This window comes from Dama dama, chromosome X, assembly GCF_033118175.1.
Source record: "Dama dama isolate Ldn47 chromosome X, ASM3311817v1, whole genome shotgun sequence".
In the NCBI taxonomy this organism is placed as follows: domain Eukaryota; kingdom Metazoa; phylum Chordata; class Mammalia; order Artiodactyla; family Cervidae; genus Dama; species Dama dama.
Genome location: NC_083714.1, coordinates 15,254,621 through 15,276,685, shown reverse-complemented (window position 1 = coordinate 15,276,685; position 22,065 = coordinate 15,254,621). Strand labels below are relative to the sequence as shown.

The window sequence follows — 22,065 nt, the reverse complement described above, 5'->3', positions numbered from 1 at the left end:
ATAAAACTCCTAGAGGAAAACAGAGGCAAAACACTCTCTGAGATAAATCACAGCAGGATTCTCTATGACCCTCCTCCCAGAGTAATGGAAATAAAAGCAAAAATGAACAAATGGGACCTAACTGAACGTAAAAGCTTTTGCACAATGAAGGAAACTATAAGCAAGGTGAAAAGACAGCCTTCAGAATGGGAGAAAATAATAGCAAATGAAGCAACGGACAAAGAATTAATCTCAAAAGTATATAAGCAACTCTTGCAGCTCAATTCCAGAAAAATAAGCAACCCAATCAAGAAATGGGCCAAAGAACTAAACAGACATTTCTCCAAAGAAGACATACAGATGGCTAACAGACACATGAAAAGATACTCAGCATCACTCATTATGAGAGAAATGCAAATCAAAACCACAATGAGGTACCATCTCACGCCAGTCAGAATGGCTGCTATCCAGAAGTCTACAAACAATAATTGCCAGAGAGGGTGTGGAGAAAAGGGAATCCTCTTACACTGTTGATGGGAATGCAAACTAGTACAGCCACTATGGAGAACACTGTGGAGAGTATTTAAAAGACTGGAAATAGAACTGCCATATGACCCAACAATCCCACTGCTGGGCATACACACCAAGGAAACCAGAATTGAAAGAGACACGTGTACCCCAATGTTCATCACAGCACTGTTTATAATAGCCAGGACATGGAAGCAACCTAGATGCCCATCAGCAGATGAATGGATAAGAAAGGTTTGGTACATATACACACTGGAATATTACTCACTCATTAAAAAGAATGCATTTGAATCAGTTCTAATGAAGTGGATGAAACTGGAGCCTGTTATACACAGTGAAGTAAGTCAGAACGAAAAACACCAATACAGTATAGTAACGAATATATATGGAATTTAGAAAGATGGTAATGATGACCCTACATGCGAGATAGCAAAAGAGACACAGATGTATAGAACAGTCTTTTGGACTCTGTGGGAGAAAGCGAGGGTGGGATGATTTGAGAGAATAGCATTGAAATGTGTATATTATCATATGTGAAACAGATCACTAGTCCAGATTTGATGCATGAGACAAGGTTCTCAGGGCTGGTACACTGGGATGACCCTGAGGAATGGGATGGGGAGGGAGGTGGGAGGGGGTTTAGGATGGGGAAAACATGTACACCCATAGCTGATTCATGTCAATGTATGGCAAAACCCACTACAATATTGTAAAGTAATTAGCCTCCAATTAAAATAAATTAATTTTAAAAAATAAAATTAAAAAAAAAGGAAAGAGGGAAGCCTATGACAAACCCTATGGTATTGGGTTTGAATTAGAGGTATCAGTGTTATTTCATGGTTTTTGAAAGATAGATTGATAGATACAGAAATATGGATGTATGTATGTGTATATGAATACATACATATATGTCTCAGTTTTGTCCACTGTGAATTAATAGAAATACACGTAACTCTAGTATTAATGAGCACACCCAGTGCCCAGATCTTGATTTCTAAACATGATTCTACAATAAAGGAACTAGGACTCCTTAAAAAAGATACTGATTCCAGTTCAAAGGAAGGTAAAAAAATAAAATCATTCTGGAACGTCTTGTGGTATTTGAAAGTAAAGAAGTTCTCCAAAAAATCATGGGGAAGAAAAGTTGCAGACAGGATGCTTTTATGTAACCACAGTACAATTATCAATCAATGATATATTATTATCACAATGCAGACCTTATTCGATATTCACCATTTGTTCCAGTAAGATGGTCCTTTGTAAAATTGTGCAAGAGCATCCTGTCTGCAACTTACTCTGAAACATTTCAGGGAAAAATTAGAGACAGAAAAATCAAAGTGTTTTAAATGTTAACATTTGGTAAATTTTATAAGAGAATTATTTAACTAGTTTTGAAACATTTTGTAATATTAAAATTATTTCCTAATTAAAAGTTTAAAAATTTTTCATTCACAGGGTCTTCTATTATTAGAGTAAATTAATCTGTTAATATTTATTATAATTGCTAGCACATCTTTTCCTTAGTACTGCTATCATGTTTTATGTTTTCTATTTGTCATTTTTCTTTGCTTCCTTTTACCTGTGTGGATGATTTGATCTGTTCTTTTATTTTTCTTCTTGTACTTTCAAAGGTGAATATGTTCTTTCTGTGGATCTGGTTGGTTCTCAACCCAGACATTTATAATCCTTTTATAAAAATCAAAATCTAAATTTCATTAGAATCTGTATATTCCTTTATTTTAGACAATAACCATTGCAACTTTACAATTACTTTGCTGTTGTATCTCAATTTTATATCTCCAAAAATTTTAGTTCTAAATAATCATAAAAATTATTTTGACCTCATGTATCCACAGTTATTTAAAGTTTAAGTGTAAACTTTACTTGGTTTATATTTAAAGCTAAATATAGACTGGTTCCAAATATGGGAAGGAGTACGTCAAGGCTGCATATTGTCACTCTGCTTATTTAACTTATATGTGGAGTACATCATGAGAAATGCTGCACTGGATGAAGCATAAGCTGGAATCAAGATTGCTGGGAGAAATATCAATAACCTCAGATATGCAGATGACACCACTCTTATGGCAGAAAGCAAAGAGGAACTAAAGAGCCTCTCAATGAAAGTGAAAGAGAAGAGTGAAAAAGTTGGCTTAAAACTCGATTCAGAAAACTAAGATCATGGCATCCAGTCCCATCACTTCATGGCAAATAGATGGGGAAACAGTAGAAACAGTGACAGACTTTATTTTGGGGGACTCCAAATTCACTGCAGATGGTGACTGCAGCCATGAAATTAAAAGACGCTTGCTCCTTGGAAGAAAAGTTATGACCAACCTAGACAGCATATTAAAAAGCAAAGACACTACTTTGCCAACAAAGGTCCATCTAGTCAAAGCTATGGTTTTTGCAGTAGTCATGTATGGATGTGACAGTTGGACTATAAAGAAAGCTGAGCACTGAAGAATTGATGTTTTTGAACCGTGGTGTTGGAGAAGACTCTTGAGAGACCCTTGGACTGCAAGGAGATCCAACCAGTCCATCCTAAAGGAAATCAGTCCTGAATATTCATTGGAAGGACTGATGCTGAAGATGAAGCTCCAGTACTTTGCCCACCTGTTGTGAAGAGCTGACTCATTTGAAAAGACCCTGATGCTAGGAAAGATTGAAGGCAGGATGAGAAGGGGATGACAGAAGATGAGATGGTTGGATGACATCACTGACTCAATGGACATGAGTTTGAGTAAACCCCAGGAGTTGGTGATGGACAGGGAGGCCTGGCGTGCTACAGTCCATGGGTTCGCAAAGAGTCAGACATGACTGAGTGACTATGAGAAGGAAAAGTTAAAATTTTACATAACCTCCTTCTCTTCCTGCCTCTGTAACTCAGCTTGCCCCTTGCAAAGTCTAGATCACGTAGGTCACGTAGGTCATGTAGTCTCAGGAAGTGGGGACTTGCAATACTAGGAACTGGAGTTTATCTCACTAACCCTTGTCCTGCGCTTTGCAATCGCCCAGCCCCTGCAAACCTGCTTAATCATGCCTGTCCAGACCAGACATCCCCCTCCCCATCTTGACTGCTGTTCCCTCGTGTGCAAAACCCCTTAGTTTAAACCAGCCTATTAACAGCTAGTGTTGCCCACTATAGTCTGTCTATAAAAACTCTGTAATCCCTTTGTTTGGGGCTCAGAGCTTGGAGTGTTAATTCCTCTGGGCCCACTGGCATAATAAACCTGAGTTCTCCAACTCTCCAAGTGTGGTTTCTCATGTACTGGTTTCTGCAACAATTGAACTGAACTGAAAGTACTGGGGTTGATTTTGTTTTGTTTTGTTTTTGCTATTTTCTTCCTTATGTAAACTTTTGGGATTTTTTTAAATCCTTTTTTAAATTCTTTGTGTTCAGAAATGTCACTCCAATGCACTTTATATATGTCTTCTTTGTTTACCTGGTTTAGCACTTCTCTGTCCATCTGAAGACTAGTATCTTTTATCACTTGGGAGGAATTATCTTCTATTAACGATTTATTTACTTGCTCTTCTCTATACTTTCTGTTCTTATAGAATTCCTGCTACATGGATGTTGAACTTCTGGATCTAATCTCCATGTCTATTATTGCTTTATCAAAATTTCTATTTCTTTTTAATTTTGCACTTTTTTGTGAGACTCTTTTGGTTTAATGTATTAACACACATTTTTTTTTCTTTTCTGCTGTTGCATAATGCTACTACAGATATCCATTGCTTTCTTTATTTTTATTCCCTTTTATTTATGTAATTTCCAGGACTTATCATTTGTTTTGTTTTATGCCAGCATTTTCCTTGTTTATGGGTTTGATAACTTTTCTTATTCTTCTGAGAATATTAGTTATAGTTATTTTAAAATATTTTTTCATTTGCTATTGTTTATTCTATTATTTCCACGTTAACTTTTCTGTTTATTAATTTTATTTTCCTACATGATAACTGTTATTCAAATATTAATTAGTGTTTTTTGCTTGTGTCCTTATCTTTGTTTTTGAGATTCCTTATCAGCTCATCTATAGATGTTGCTTTGCAAAGCAAACCCTGCCTTTGATAATTATGGGGAAGAATCATAATATGCTCTAGATGGAGTGTGCCAGTAGTTTATCTTTTAGGTGTGGCAGCTGACTACAGTTGTTCTGAGCAAAAAGACAACAGCAAAATTTTTACCCACACTAAACATTATGTAAGCACTGACCCCCAGAGGCACATTTATCCAAAATGTTCTGAATACAGCTCTTCATTAATTATGTTGAAATTCCCAAAGCCTCCTTCTTGCTTTTTATATCACTGATGCTGGTCTTGAAGGTCTCTAAATCACTCTTGTTTACACAATGGTCTTCACACATATTTTGGACTGTGGTTTATTCTAGTTTTGTTTTTTTAACTATAGTGGGTATGATTCACAATCTAAAACCTCCTGCATGCTGGAACTACCACATTTTTAATTTCATATATATCAACTACCTACTTCTCTCAACCCTATAGTCCCTTGGTAATTATAAGGTGTATGTGTGATACAGAGACAGAGAGAAGAGAAGAGTATTATGATTATGATTCTGAGTCTCAGATCTGGTCATAATATCTGATCAGTATCAACATTTAAGAGCTGCCTCCATATCCTAGAAATGGTCACTATGTATAATCAGGATCAATATTAGGGTTTCCTAATTTGCCTATTTGTAAAACCTATAGCCAGAAGTTTATTTAACTTATATGGAGAAAACATCATGTGAAATGCCGGGCTGGATAAGTCACAAGCTGGAATCAAGATTGCTGGGAGAAATATCAACAACCTCAGATATGCAGATAATACCACATTTATGACAGAAATGAAGAAGAACTAAAGAGCCTCTTGATAAGGGTGAAAAAGCTGGCTTAAAACTCAACACTCAAAAAACTATGATTGTGGCATCTGGTCCCATCACTTCATGGCAAATGGAAGGGTAAAAAGTTGAAGCAGTAACAGACTTTATTTTCTTGGGCTCCAAAATCACTGCAGTGATTGCAGCCGTGAAATTAAATTGCAGCCATAGTGACTGCAGCCATAGTGACTGCTCCTTGGATGGAAAGCTATACAAACCTAGACAGTGTATTAAAAGCAGAGACATTACTTTGCCAACAAAGGTCTGTATAGTCAAAGCTATGGTTTTGCCAGTCGTCATGTCCAGATGTGAGAGTTGGACCATAAAGAAAGCTGAGCGTTGAAGAATTGATGCTTTTGAAGTGTGGTGTTAGAGAAGACTCTTGAGAGTCCCTTGGACTGCAAGGAGATCCAACCAGTCAATCCTAAAGGTAATCAGTCCTGAATATTCATTGGAAGGACTGATGTTGAAGCTGAAACTCCAATACTTTGGCCACCTGATGTGAAGAGCTTACTCATTTGAAAAGACCCTGATGATGACCCTGATTGAAGGTAGGAGGAGAAGGGGATGACAGAGGATGAGATGGTGGGATGACATCACCAACTTGATGAACTTGAGTTTGGGCAAGCTCTGGGAGTTGGTGATGGACAGGGAAGCCTGGCTGCTGCAGTCCAAGGGTGGGGTTACTGATAAGATTAGGGTGTGTGCAGGACCTGCCCTCCTTTAATCTCAGATCAATTTAATCTCCTTTAATCTGGTCTTTGGTAATTGCTTGATGAGCTCTCTTGGTTCCTTTTAATCTGGCCTCAAATGTTCTTCTCTGGAATGAGAATACTGACATCTTGCATTTGTTGGGTTTTACTTCTGTACAGAGCTCAAAGATACTGTGTGTTCCCTGTGAGGTGGAACCAAGACCCTTCCCCAAGGCTGCAGTATTGTTTCTTGGATGATCCTCCCTTTTGTCTGCATCCTCTCCCTTCCCTGTTTAGCAGCTGTTTGAATCTACCCTTTGGGACTCAGTGAAGGTCATGGAAGCTAGAGTCTGTTCCCTACAAGGAACAGGGAACCTAGAAAGGCTTCCATACCCAGGAGCCTCACAGGGTCCTTCTCAGTTTCAGCCTTTTTTTTTTTTTTTTGAGGTAACATTATGTAAATTTCAGGTATACATTTTACATTATATTTCATTATATTTCAATACATTATATTTCAAATTCTGTGTACACTATAGCATGCTCAACACCAAAAGTTTAGTTTCCATCCATCACCATACAGTTGACACCCTTTATTTATTTTGCCCTCCCCCTTTCCCTCTGGTAAATACTACTGTTTTCCTGTGTCTCTCCCATGTATTCTTGTTACTAAACTTTTCCCCTGTCCCATATAAACTTAATTCCTAGAGCAGCCAGAAGAATCTAGAAGGGTAGATTTCTTCTTTCCTGATTTTTTTCTTCACATACTCTCTAGTATTTATTTCTTGCCTTTTGATAATAGTCTGTCTGCAGACACTTGAATTTTCTTTGAAAAAGCCTTTATAAAATGCCTGTCCAAGCTGATAACCTAATTAACCACTGGAAAAGGAGAGCACATCCATACCAGCAAAGCAACTAATGGACCATTGCAGGCACGCCTGTAAAGGCTAAGATACTGTACTCTTCTTCCTCTACCACTAAAATATATGCCTAATTGTAGTGTATTTTAATTGGAAGATTGATTTAGATTAGAATTTATATTCAAAAGTCTTTTGTTGAGTAATTCCATAATAAATTAGAGTAATTTGAAAAAGCTACCTCTGTTTAGTTTCCCTTTCATTATGTCAAAGCCTGTGGATAAATTTAACAATGTCCACTGTAGGTCTTAGACATGCTACCTCCAGCTGTGAAAGTTATGCTTTGTGCACATCAGTATCAGTTCAGTCGCTCAGTCATGTCCGACTCTTTGTGACCCCATGAACTGCAGCACGCCAGACCTCCTTGTCCATTACCAACTCCCAGAGTCCACCCAAACCCATGTCCATTGAGTCGATGATGCCATCCAACCATCTCATCCTCTGTCGTCCCCTTCTCCTCCTGCCCTCAATCTTTCCCAGGATCAGGGTCTTTTCAAATGAGTCAGTTCTTCATATCAGGTGGCCAAAGTATTGGAGCTTCAGCTTCAGCCTCAGTCCTTCCAATGAATATTCAGGACTGATTTCCTTTAGGATGGACTGGTTGAATCTCCTTGCAGTCCAAGGGACTGCCTAGAGTCTTCTCCAACATCACAGTTCAAAAGCATCAATTCTTTGGTGCTCAGCTTTCTTTATGGTCCAGCTCTCACATCCATATATAACTACTGGAAAAACCATAGCTTTGACTAGAGGGACCTTTGTCAGCAAAATGATGTCTCTGTTTGTTAACATGCTGTCTAGGTTTGTCACTGCTTTTTTTCCAAGGAGCAAGTGTCTTTTGATTTCATGGCTGCACTCCCCATCTGCAGTGATTTTGGAGCCCAGAAAAATAAAGACAGCCACTGTTTCCATTGTTTCCCCATCTATTTGCCATGAATTGATCAGACCAGATGCCATGATCTTGGTTTTCTGAATGTTGAGCTTTAAGTCAACTTTTTCATTCTCATCTCTCACTTTCATCAAGAGGCTCTTTAGTTCTTCTTCACTTTCTGCCGTAAGAGTGGTGTCATCTGCATATCTGAGGTTATTGATGTTTCTCCCGGCAGTCTTGATTCCAGCTTGTGCTTACTCCAGCCCAGTGTTTCTCATGTTGTACTCTGCATATAAGTTAAACAAGCAGGGTGACAATATACAGTCTTGACGTACTCCTTTTCCTATTTGGAAGCAGTCTGTTGTTCCATGTCCAGTTCTAACGGTTGTTTCCTGACCTGCATACAGGTTTCTGAAGAGGCAAGTCAGGTGGTCTGGTATTTCCACTTCTTTCAGAATTTTCCAGAGTTTATTGTGATCCACACAGTCAAGGGCTTTGGCCTAGTCAATAAAGCAGAAATAGATGATTTTCTGGAACCCTCTTGCTTTTTCGATGATCCAGCAGATGTTGGCAATTTGATCTCTGGTTCCTCTGCCTTTTCTAAAACCAGCTTGAACATCTGGAAGTTCGTGGTTCACGTATTGCTGAAGCCTGGCTTGGAGAATTTTGAGCATTACTTTACTAGCATGTGCTGTTGTGAGATGAGTGCAATTGTGCAGTAGTTTGAGCATTTTTTGGCATTGCCTTTCTTTGGGATTGGAATGAAAACTGACCTTTTCTAGTCCTGTGGCCACTGCTTAGTTTTCCAAATTAGCTGGCATATTGAGTGCAGCACTTTCACAGCATCATCTTTCAGGATTTGAAATAGCTCAACTGGAATTCTATCACCTCCACTACTTTTGTTCGTAGTGATGCTTCCTAAGGCCCATTTGACTTCACATTCCAGGATGTCTGGCTCTAGGTGAGTGATCACACCATCGTGATTATCTAGGTCATGAAGATCTTTTTTGTACAGTTCTTCTGTGTATTCTTGCCACCTCTTCTTAATATCTTCTGCTTCTGTTAGGTCCCTACCATTTCTGTCCTTGATTGAGTCCATCTTTGCATGAAAAATTTCCTTGGTATCTCTAATTTTCTTGAAGTGATCTCTAGTCTTTCCCATTCTACTGTTTTCCTCTATTTCTTTGCATTGATCGCTAAGGAAGGCTTTCTTATCTCTCCTTGCTATTCTTTGAAACTCTGCATTCAAATGGGTATAGCTTTCCTTTCTCCTTTGGTTTTTACTTCCCTTCTTTTCACAGCTATTTGTAAGGCCTCCTCAGGCAGCCATTTTGCTTTTGTTGCATTTCTTTGTCTTGGGGATACTCTTGATCCCTGTTTCCTGTACAATGTCACAAACCTCCGTCCATAGTTCATCAGGCACTCTATCAGATCTAGTCCCTTAAATCTATTTCTCACTTCCACTGTATGGTCATAAGGGATTTGATTTAGGTCATTCCTGAATGGTCTAGTGGTTTTCTTCACTTTCTTCAATTTCAGTCTGAATTTGGCAATAAGTTGTTCAAGATCTGAGCCACAGTCAGCTCCTGATCTTGTTTTTGCTGACCATATAGAGCTTCTCCATCTTTGGCTGCAAAGAATATAATCAGTCTGATTTTGGTGTTGACCATTTGGTGATGTCCATGCGTAGAGTCTTGTCTTGTGTTGTTGGAAGATGGTGTTTGCTATGACCAGTGCATTCTCTTGGCAGAACTCTATTAGCCTTTGCCCTGCTTCATTCTGTACTCTAAGGCCAAATTTGCCTGTTACTACAGGTGTTTCTTGACTTCCTATTTTTGCATTCCAGTCCCCTATAATGAAAAGGACATCTTTTTTGGGTGTTAGTTCTAGAAGGTCATGTAAGTCTTCATAGAACTTTTCAACTTCAGCTTCTTCAGCATTACTGGTCAGGACATAGACTTGGATTACCGTGATATTGAATGGTTTGCCTTGGAAATGAACAGAGATCTTTCTGTCATTTTTGAGATTGCATCCAAGCACTGCATTTTGGACTCTTCTGTTGACTATAATGGCTGCTCCATCTCTTCTATGGTATTCCTGCCCACAGTAGTAGATATAATGGTCATCTGAGTTAAATTCACCCATTCCAGTCCGTCTTAGTTTGCTGATTCCTAGAATGTCGATGTTCACTCATCATTTCCTGTTTGACCACTTCCAATTTGCCTTCATTCATGGACCTAACATTCCAGATTCCTATGTTTGTGCACATATTATTTTGCTAATGATGGGTTTTGTGAATTATTAAGAGCATGGGTTTTAGAACCAAATAACCTGAGTTCTAATGTTAATTCTACCACTTAGTAACTATTAGACCTTGAGCAAATTATTTAAACTCTCAGTTAAACCTCTCTATTTCCTAGTTTGTTAATTTGGATAATGGAGAAGATAATCATACTTGGCCCAGGGGGTTGTGGGGATTAAAGAAGTTGTCATATGTAAAACAATTGGAACAGAACATATAACTTCTCCCAGGTTATCGTTTTATCTTTGTTTCATATCAGCCTTCCTTCTAGGACTGCCATAGCCAATATAGTGGTCAATAGCCACATGTGGCTATTTTAGATTCAAATTGATTAATATTAAATAAAATTAAAAATTCACTTCCTAGGTCAACAACTGTATCCCGATTTCAGTATCCATGTCACCGGTGGCTACAATGTTGGACAGGATAGTACAGCCGTGGCTTGTATTTGCAAGAGATTGATTCCAGGACCCCCATGGATACCAAAATCTGTGGATACTCAAGTCCCTTTTATAAAATGGCATAGTACTTACTATCAATCCTCCTTACCCAAAGTTTCTGTATCCATGAATAGGGAGGACTGACTCTGTAGAACATCTTGATCATTGCAGAAAACTCTAGTTGACAGCATTACTCTAGAACAATTTTTCTCAACATTACCTCTATGTTAGAATCAACTGGGAAGCTTTTAAAAATTTCTGTGGCTCTGACCATTCAACAGACTAGTTAAGTAAGAATCTCAGTTTGGGACTCATGTATCTGTGTAATTTTTTTTAAAAGCTTCCCAAGTGACTCCAATATGTAGCCAAATTTGAGATCCACTGCTCAAGACCAAGGGACAGGAAAATTTTGTTATAAATGACCAGATAGTAAATATTTTAGACCATCTGGGCATATCTGTTTTATTTTTCTTGCTGTTGTATATCCTTCTTTGTGCTGTAACTCTTTAAAACTGTAAAAATCATTCTTAGTTTACAGAACATTCACAGGCCACATCTGCTCTAGACTGTCAGCTCCTTGAAAGCTACAACCATATCAGAATTGTTCACTGCTACATTCTGGAACCTAGCACAATATCTACCATAGAATAGATACTCAATAAATATTTATTGAGTTGGCTAAACTCTTTTTGCAAACTTTCTCTGACTCCCAACATGACGCCAAGTAGAATTACTTCATCAGTGTTCTGATAGCATCATGTATATTGCCTCTTCATAATACTTATACACAATATACTATAGGTAAGTATTCAGTGTCTTTCTCAGGGATACTGTTTTAATCATCCTTGAATCCTGGGGATGAGAGTGCCTGATATTAGCCTCTGTGATAGTTTGTTGAATTAAATGCTAGGCTGAGTCTCCAGGTAAAAAGTACTTTGAAAAAGATAAAAGTGTTAAATAAATATGATCTAATGATAGTAAGGCAGCCAACAACCATAGGTAGTTGTGAAGATACCATTGTTTTGACTACTTGGTTATATTTGACCTGTTGTTTAAAAATTGTGCTGTTAATTTGGATTAAAACAGTGATTTCTTAGATATGACACCAAAAAGGCACAAGTGACAAAACAAAAGGAAAAGATAAATTAGACTATACCAAAATTTAAAACTTCTGTGCTATGGATGATACCATCAAGAAAGAGAAAAGACAACCCACAGAATGGGAGAAAACATTTCAAAATTTCATATATAATAAGGTACTTAGAATACATAAGGAACTCTTACAATTCTATAATAAAAGAACAATAATCCAGTTAAAAACCGGAAAAGGATCTAAATAGACATTTCTCTATAGAAGACATACAAATGACCAATAAACAACCACTAAGATGCTTACCATTATATATATATATGTGTGTGTACATATGAATTTTATTTAGCCATGAAAATGAATAAACTACTGATACATTCTAGACATGGATAGATCTTGAAAACATTGTGCCAAATGAAGGAAGCCAGACACAAAATACCATATATATGATTTTATTGATATGAAATGTCCTGAGTAGGCAAAGTAGATTAGTAGTTGCTTAGGGCTGGGAGGAGTTTTTAAAGAGAAATGGGGAGTGACTGCTAATGAAAATGGGGTTTCTTTCAGGGTAGTTAAAATTATTTTGGAATTACATAGTGATAATGGCTATGAATTCATTGAATATACCAAAAAACACTGAAATATGCACTTTTTTTCCATCTATTTTTATTAGTTGGAGGCTAATTACTTTACAATATTGTAGTGGTTTTTGCCATACATTGACATGAATCAGCCATGGATTTACATGTGTTCCCCATCCCAATTCCCCCTCCCGCCTCCCTTTCCATCCCATCCCTCTGGGTCTTCCCAGTGCACCAGCCCTGAGCACTTGTCTCATGCATCCAACCTTGGTTGGTGATCTGTTTCACCCTTGATAGTATACTTGTTTCAATGCTGTTCTCTCAGAACATCCCACCCTCGCCTTCTCCCATAGAGTCTAAAAGTCTGTTCAGCATATTTGTCTCTTTTTCTGTTTTGCATATAGGGTTATCGTTACTATCTTTTTAAATTCTATGTATATGCATTAGTATACTGTATTGGTATTTATCTTTCTGGCTTACTTCACTCTGTATAATAGGCTCCAGTTTCATCCACCTCATTAGAACTGATTCAAATGCATTCTTTTTAATGGCTGAGTAATATTCCATTGTGTATATGTACCAAGGCTTCCTTATCCATTCATCCGCTGATGGGCATCTAGGTTGCTTCCATGTCCTGGCTATTATAAACAGTGCTGCAATGAACATTGGGGTACACGTGTCTCTTTCTGACATGGTTTCCTCGGTGTGTATGCCCAGGAGTGGGATTGCTGGGTCATATGGCAGTTCTATTTCCAGTTTTTTAAGGAATCTCCACACTGTTCTCCATAGTGGCTGTACTAGTTTGCATTCCCACCAACAGTGTAAGAGGGTTCCCTTTTCTCCACACCCTCTCCAGCATTTATTGCTTGTAGACTTCTGGATAGCAGCCATTCTGACTGGCGTGAGATGGTACCTCATTGTGGTTTTGATGTGCATTTCTCTGATAATGAGTGATGTTGAGCATCTTTTCATGTGTTTGTTAGCCATTTGTATGTCTTCTTTGGAGAAATGTCTGGAATGCAAGGATTCTTTAATATCCACAAATCAATCAATGTAATACACCACATTAACAAATTGAAAGATAAAAACCATATGATTATCTCAATAGATGCAGAGAAAGCCTTTGACAAAATTCAACATCCACATATGATAAAAATTCTCCAGAAAGCAGGAATAGAAGGAACATACCTCATCATAATAAAAGCTATATATGACAACCCCACTGCAAACATTATCCTCAATGGTGAAAAATTGAAAGCATTTCCCCTAAAATCAGGAACAAGACAAGGGTGTCCACTCTCACCACTACTATTCAACATAGTGTTGGAAGTTCTGGCCAATGCAATCCGACCAGAAAAAAAATAAAAGGAATCCAGATAGGAAAAGAAGAAGTGAAACTCTCACTGTTTGCAGATGACATGATCCTCTACATAGAAAACCCTAAAGACTCTACGAGAAAATTACTAGAGCTAATCAATGAATATAGTAAAGTTGCAGGATATAAAATTAACACACAGAAATCCCTTGCATTCCTATACACTAACAATGAGAAAACAGAAAGAGAAATTAAGGAAACAATACCATTCACCATTGCAACGAAAAGAATAAAATACTTAGGAGTATATCTACCTAAAGAAACAAAAGACCTATACATAAAAAACTATAAAACACTGATGAAAGAAATCAAAGAGGACACAAATAGATGGAGAAATATACTGTGTTCATGGATTGGAAGAATCAGTACTGTGAAAATGAGTATACTACCCAAAGCAATCTATAGATTCAATGGAGTCCCTATCAAGCTACCAACAGTATTCTTCTCAGAACTAGCACAAATAATTTCACAATTTGTATGGAAATACAAAAAACCTCGAATAGCCAAAGCAATCTTGAGAAAGAAGAATGAAACTGGAGGAATCAACCTGCCTGATTTCAGGCTCTACTACAAAGCCAGAGTCATCAAGACAGTGTGGTACTGGCACAAAGACAGAAATATAGATCAATGGAACAGAATAGAAAGCCCAGAGATAAATCCATGAAACTATGGACACCTTATCTTCGACAAAGGAGGCAAGGATATACAATGGAAAAAAGACAACCTGTTTAACAAGTGGTGCTGGGAAAACTGGTCAACCACTTGTAAAAGAATGAAACTAGAACACCTTCTAACACCATACACAAAAATAAACTCAAAATGGATTAAAGATCTAAATGTAAGACCAGAAACTATAAAATTCCTAGAGGAGAACATAGGCAAAACACTCTCCAACATAAATCACAGCAAGATCCTCTATGACCCACCTCCCAGAATATTGGAAATAAAAGCAAAACTAAACAAATGGAACCTGATGAAACTTAAAAGCTTTTGCACAACAAAGGAAACTATAAGCAAGGTAAAAAGACAGCCCTCAGATTGGGAGAAAATAATAGCAAATGGAGAAACAGACAAAGGATTAATCTCAAAAAGATACAAGCAATTCCTGCAGCTCAATTCCAGAAAAATAAATGACCCAATCAAAAATTGGGCCAAATATCTGAAATATGCACTTTAAAAGGTGAACTTTATGATATGTGAATTCTATCTCAAAATTGTTTAAGAATTATGCCATTTATTAAAGCTTGTACTCCTGTATAACAATTCACTTTTCACGTTTTTCATGTTTTGTTTTTAAAGACCATGTGCACCAACACACTAACAAGATAGTAATATAAAATTAGTTTCTTTTTTAAGTGAAATACTATAGTTGCCTCATAGTTTTTCAAAACTTTTCTGATATGAAAATGATTTTATTATTGTTTAAAATGATTCTGTTATTAGTTAATGTTGTTTAGTCAATTACACTAGAAAACTGGTCAAGTTCCCCCATTTCTCTATTGCTTTTTTTGTAGTACTTTTCTATTACACTGCACTCTGTTGATTGATATCCTTATCTCTCCCTCTCTGACTAGGCTGTGAGCTCCTGTAGGAGATGGATCCACTGTCACTGTTTTTGTATCCTTAAGGCCTAGCTCAGTGCCTGAAGCATTATCAGTTTAGTTCAGTAGCTCAGTTTTGTCTGACTCTTTGCAACCCCATGGACTGCAGCAGACCAGGCTTCCCTGTCCATCACCAACTCCCAGAACTTGCTCAAACTCATGTCCATTGATTCGGTGATGCCATCCAACCATCTCATCCTCTGTCGTCCCCTTCTCCTCCTGTCTTCAATCTTTCCCAGCATCAGGGCCTTTTCAAATGAGTCAGTTCTTCACATCAGGTGGCCAAAGTATTGGAGTTTCAGCTTCAGAATCAGTCCTTCCAATGAATATTCAGGACCAATTTCCTTTAGAATGGACTAGTTTAATCTCCTTGTAGTCCAAGGGACTCCCAAGAGTCTTCTCCAACGCCACAGTTCAAAAGCATCAATTCTTTTGAAGCATTATAGCCACTCATTAAGTACCTGTTGAATGACTGAAGGAATAGGTGATTCCCAGCTCTATCTCAAACAGGCAGTGAAAATTTACAAATTTATTGGTTCTTTTTTTGTTTTTCAGGAATAGCAATCATTGATACTTCCTGATTCATAAGAGCTCTTCTAGTCATCCAAAAGTCACAGCAACATAAAGGTAGGCAAATTCTACAGAAAACAGTTAACTGTAATATACACATGACTGCCTAAATGTCTTAAAATTACAACTAGGAAATGTTAGTCTTCTTAGTATCTGAAAGTAAAAGTTCCCTTTCTTCTTTTTCAAAATACATAACTCATCTCATGCAAAGTGTTAAGTCGTTAAAGTTTCTGAATGAACAAGCTGAGAGAGAGATAGAGAAAGAGTCATACTACAAGAATGATGAGAAATGCTGCATCCTACTGGTATTCTAATTTTAAATTATGGTGTTTTAGTTTTGGGCTAGACTGCCTGGTTCTTTTTAATATAATCAGTGGCATGCTCTGGTACATGCTGTAAATGGGCTTACAATCTAGTCAACTGGGGAGAATTCCTTTATTCAGTATTTAATGAGTACCTACTGTGTGCTAGGGCTTTCCAAGTGGCTAGTGGTAAAGAATCCACCTGCAATGCAGAAGATGCAGGTTCAGTCCCTCAGTCTGGAAGATCCCCTGTAGAAGAAAATGGCAACTCATTCCAGTATTCTTGCCTGGAAAATCCCATGGACAGAGGAGCTTGGCAGGCTACAGTCCAAGGGGTCACAAAGAGTCAGACACCACTGAGCCACTAAACAACAACAATAACTGCATCCTAGGCTCTGTTCTAGGACCTAGGGAAATAGTAGTGAACAGAAATAGCCGAGAAGTCTCTGCCTCACAGAGCAGCTCTCATACCCAGCTACATCTCATGGTTTGCCCTCTTCACCTAACTCACACTAAAATTGTTTTCTACCTTTCTAACCAGCGTGCTTCCTAGTAGGGCCCTGAATATTAATTCCTTTAGTGATTAAGAATTAATAATAGAATTTCCCTTTTGAGAAAAGACCCCATTTTCCCTTGATGATACAAACATAAAATTGGATAAGTTGTCAACAAAATACTAAGGAGTATTTGTTTTAGGAAACTTTTGTTTCTCCATTATCCCCTCTCTCCTAAGAAATATGGTTCATCCGTATTCCACACAGGTTGTGAACTCTGCTATTGTTCTGGTGGGATGGACTGACAGCTATAACCTTGGAATCATTTCATAAAAATTTGTGACATGGAGCTTCTGATTGTTCTTGTGGCTGCTCTTCTAATTGCAGTGGAGTGGGCATAAATGAAGATAATGAAGGAATACCATACCATCTTAACTATCCCTTCCAGTCCAACACCTAAAATTGGAGATAAAATAATGGAATATGTGAGAAATGTAGTGCAGGTACTAAAAGTTGGTTAGCATGTCAGGTAAAACACACACACACACACACACACACACAACTGTCTTTTATAGTCAAAGTGAGACTATGACCCTCTTGTCACTAATTATAAGGAACTGAGGAGTTTTCTTATTTGCAATAGTTTATTACTAAAATTTTCATACATACAGAAAAGATGAAAGAATTTTACAGTTAACATCCATATTCTCATCATCTATATTCTATAATTAGCATTTTATTTAACTTGCTTTATCACACATTCCTCTACCTATCCATCCCTCTATCCACCCATCAATCTAGAGCTTAGGGTTTAAAGTATTTTGCCCAGGTTTACTCAAGGAATTAGGTGCACAAATAGATCTTCTGATTGCTAGATCCTTGCCCTGTGCTTTGCCTTGAATTTAATCTCTTTCATTTGTCAAATTGAATTTAGTTTTCAAATACTGATAGCTCTGTAATGACTAATCTTTTCTACTAAGCTCTTGCCTAATTAAAGGGGATTAACGTGAGTAGAAGACTTTTGATGATTTATTTATTTAAACATTCTTGTAATTGCTCAGTATGTGTTCAGAAACTCAAATAAAATTTGAATTTCATTCATCTTAATAATAAGATATGCTTATAATAATAATTCTATTAAATGTCATTTCTAATCCCCAAATTCTCTTGATTTAAACCAGGGAGATTCTATTGCTGCCCACATCTTTTTGTGGACTGTACATGTTAAATTAATTATAAGATTTAAAATATTATTATCTCTATTCATATTTGACTTGATCTTTGTCCTTTTCACCCTTTCAATTTTCTTTTGTAGAGTCAGTTCTTATTCACCTCAGTGACATCATTGAGTGTGAGAGGGATAACAGAAAGGATTAAACATAGAGGAATTTCTAAGAGATTATCAGCTTCACATCCTAAAATATACTTATTATTAACACATGAAATTTAAAATTTATGTGTAAAAGTAGTCAAGAAAATTAGATGAGTTTAGAGCCTCTCTTCTTCTCTTAAATAATTAGCGTGACTTTTAAAGAAGTAAAACAAATGAGCAAATGAATTGAGTCAAGACTTTTCCCAGGAGAATCTAAACCTTTAATTGTGGGGTCCTTTTGTTGTTGTTGTTCCCTGTTGCAATGAAGCCATAATATCTCTATAGCAGAGCTAAGTGTTCTATTGCATCACAAAAATAATAAAAGGTCATCTCACTCAAAGGGTCTCAGAACTTTCCAAAGTGCTCCTTGAGAGCAAGAACTGCATTTTGTTCTCTACTGTATACCCAGCACCTAGCACATGCTGGATATAGTGGGTGCGTGCATACATGTGAGTGCTAAGTTGCTTCAGTTGTGTCCGACTCTGTGCGACCTTATGGACTGTAAACCGCCAGGCTGCTCTGTCCTTGGGATTCTCCAGGCAAGAATACAGGAGTAGGTAGCCATTTCCTCCTCCAGGGGCTCTTCCCAACCTAGAGACAGAACCCGTTTCTATTACCTCTCCTGCATCGGCAGGCAGTTTCTTTACCGCTAGCACCACAGAGTACTGACTATATCCGGAAGCCACAGACATAGTGGGTACTTAGTAACTAGCCTTTGAATATATTTCAATAAAGAGAAAAATGCAATTCCTTCATATTCATGTTTTTGCATGTGGAGCAAATTCAGCCACAGTGACTATAGCTCTAGATTAGGAGTCTGGAAACTGTGGCACATGGGTTACATCTAGCCCAGCAGTTGTTTCTATAAATAAAGTCTGATTGTAATTACCTATGGCTGCTTTCATACTACAACAGCAGAAGTTTAATTGTTGTAAAACAGACTATATAGCCTGTGAAGCCTAAGATACTTATTGTCTGTCCCTTTACAGAAAGTGTTTTCCAAATCTGTTCAAGGGAATAAGTTTAGACAAAACTAAAGGGAGGCATTAGAGAAATGCAAATCAAAACTGCAGTGAGTTGCAACTACACATCTTATAGGATGCCTATAATTTTTTTTGCCTATAATTTTTTTAATGAAAATAAGTTTTGGCCAGAATGTTGAGAAATTGGAACCCTAGCACTTTACTAGTAGGAATGTAAAATGGCACAAGTGCTATGGAAAATAGTTTGGTGGTGGAGCCTCTAACAGTTTCACATATAATTACCATGTATTTCAGTAATTTCACTCCTAGATACATACTCAAAGGAATTGAAAGGAGGGACTCAAACAGATAGTTGTACTCCAGTGTTCACTGCTGCATTATTTACAATAACCAAAAGGTTTAAACAATCCAAATGTCCATCAACAGATGGATGAATAAACAAAAGATGGTATATACATACAATGGAGCATTATTTGATCATAAAAAGAAACGAAGTTCTGATACATGCTACAACATGGATGGACCTTGGAAACATACTAAGTGAAAGTCAAATACAAAAGGACAAATGTTGTGTGCTACCACTTACATGAAATATCTAGATCAGGCACATTCATAGAAACAAAGTAGATTAAAGGTTATCCTGACTGGTTAAAGGAGGAATGGGGAGTTATTGCTTAATGTTTATAAATATTCTTTTTTGTGTTATTAAAAAGTTTTGAAAATAGTGATAGTTAGATAACATGTGAACATATCAATAATTAATATTACATTGTAAAATTAGAATGGCAAATTTTATATATATATATATTTTTTAAGTTTAGTATAATATACCAATAAACATTGAATTTTACATTTTAAATAGGTATGAATTATATGATACTGAATTATATTTCAATAAGGCCATTAAAAATAAAAATCTAAAGTATGAGAGAAATAATGAGTGAGCTCCTAGAAACTCAGATAAGTCTCAGATTATTCAAATAACATGATTTATTAAATCAATTCAATATTTACAGTAAGAAACTAAGGAAGAGAGATATACTAATTATATTAATATAAATTATATATTAATACACTGCAGTATATTAATGTACTCAGGATATGATGCCAGCAGGCTGAACCACACCAGGGTTATGCAATCTTCACATATCCTGTTTCTCTTGTCCGCATTAGCCTTCTCTACTGATAGTGTGGTTAGGAGAACCAGAGATGAAGTTTGAGCAAAGGGGCTTTGTGGATGAAAGAAGCCTGAAGCCAATTATACACACATACTTTATAGGAGAGTTGTACAAGCAACCTGAAGCTTGCTATAACCCAATGAGCAGCTAGGGATTTTAATTTTTCATTTTCTGGCCAGAGTATACATGGGTCCAGAATACATGACACTTGTGGGTGGCTGATTTAGGTCCTCAAGAATACTGCATGCCTCGTATGTTTAGTGTACCATGAATATTTAGTGAACCCCTCAGGGGCCTGATGCATAGTTGTCATGGATATTAGGTGCCCTGTGTGCCTCACGAATATTTAGTGCCTACCTGGTTCTTTTGTCCCTTCTGATTTATGTTCTGCACACATATATCTACTCTATGTCTAAAATGTCTCTATATGTTGGGTGCATATATATTTATAATTGTTATATCTTCTTCTTGGATTGATCCTTTGATCATTATGTAGTGTCCTTCTTTGTCTCTTTTCACATCCTTTATTTTCAAGTCTATTTTATCTGATATGAGTATTGCGACTCCTGCTTTCTTTTGGTCTCCATTTGCGTGAAATATTTTTTTCCAGCCCTTCACTTTCAGTCTGTATGTGTCCCTTGTTTTGAGGTGGGTCTCTTGAAGACAGCATATATAGGGGTCTTTTTTTGTATCCATTCAGCCAGTCTTTGTCTTTTGGTTGGGACATTCAACCCATTTACATTTAAGGTAGTTATTGATAAGCATGGTCCTGTTGCCATTTGCTTTGTTGTTTTGGGTTCGCGTTCATACAACCTTTCTGTGTTTCCTGTCTAGAGAAGATCCTTTAGCATTTGTTGAAGAGCTGGTTTGGTGGTGCTGAACTCTCTCAGCTTTTGCTTGTCTGTAAAGCTTTTGAATTCTCCTTCATATCTGAATGAGATCTTTGCTGGGTACAGTAATCTGGGTTGTAGGTTATTCTCTTTCATTACTTTAAGTATGTCCTGCCATTCCCTTCTGGCCTGAAGAGTTTCTATTGAAAGATCAGCTGTTATCCTTATGGGAATCCCCTTGTGTGTTATATGTTGTTTCTCCCTTGCTGCTTTTAATATTTGTTCCTTGTGTTCGATTTTTGTTAATTTGATTAATATGTGTCTTGGGGTGTTTCGCCTTGGGTTTATCCTGTTTGGGACTCTCTGGGTTTCTTGGACTTGTGTGACTATTTCCTTCCCCATTTTAGGGAAGTTTTCAACTATTATCTCTCAAGTATTTTCTCATGGCCTTTCTTTTGGTCTTCGTCTTCTGGGACTCGTATGGTTCGAATGTTGGGGCATTTCACATTGTCCCAGTGGTCCCTGAGGTTTTCCTCAGTTCTTTTGCTTCTTTTTTCCTCTTTGCTTCATTTATTTCCACCATTTTATCTTCTACCTCACTTATCCAATCTTCTGCCTCCGTTATCCTACTGTTGGTTCCCTCCAGAGTGTTTTTGATCTCATTTATTGCATTATTCATTTTTTAATTGACTTTTTTATTTCTTCTAGGTCCTTTTTAAACATTTCTTGCATCTTCTCAATCCCTGTCTCCAGGCTATTTATCTGTGACTCCATTTTGTTTTCAAGATTTTGGATCATTTTTATTATCATTATTCTAAATTCTTTTTCAGGTAGATTCCCTATCTCCTCCTCTTTTGTTTGACTTGGTGGGCATTTTTCATGTTCCTTTACCTGCTGGGTATTTCTCTGCCTTTTCATCTTGTTTAGTTTGCTGTGCTTTGGGTGGCCTTTCTGTATTCTGGTAGTCTGTGATTCCTTTTTATTGTGGAGGTTTCTCCCAGAGGATGGGGTTGGACGATCGACTTGTCAGGGTTTCCTGGTTAGGGAAGCTTGCATCGGTGTTCTGGTGGGTGGAGCTGG

At 37.3% G+C, this 22,065-nt stretch overlaps 1 protein-coding gene across 4 annotated transcripts in view; it reads left to right on the top strand.

Moving 5' to 3' along the window:
* DCX (doublecortin) overlaps positions 1–22,065 on the top strand; it is a 389,065-nt gene that overhangs the window by 82,188 nt on the left and 284,812 nt on the right. For all 4 annotated transcript variants that reach the window (XR_009692016.1, XR_009692018.1, XR_009692017.1 and 1 more), the window contains exon 3: positions 15,812–15,883. The gene's annotated coding sequence lies outside the window, so the exon portion shown is untranslated. The remainder of the gene's footprint in view (positions 1–15,811; positions 15,884–22,065) is intronic.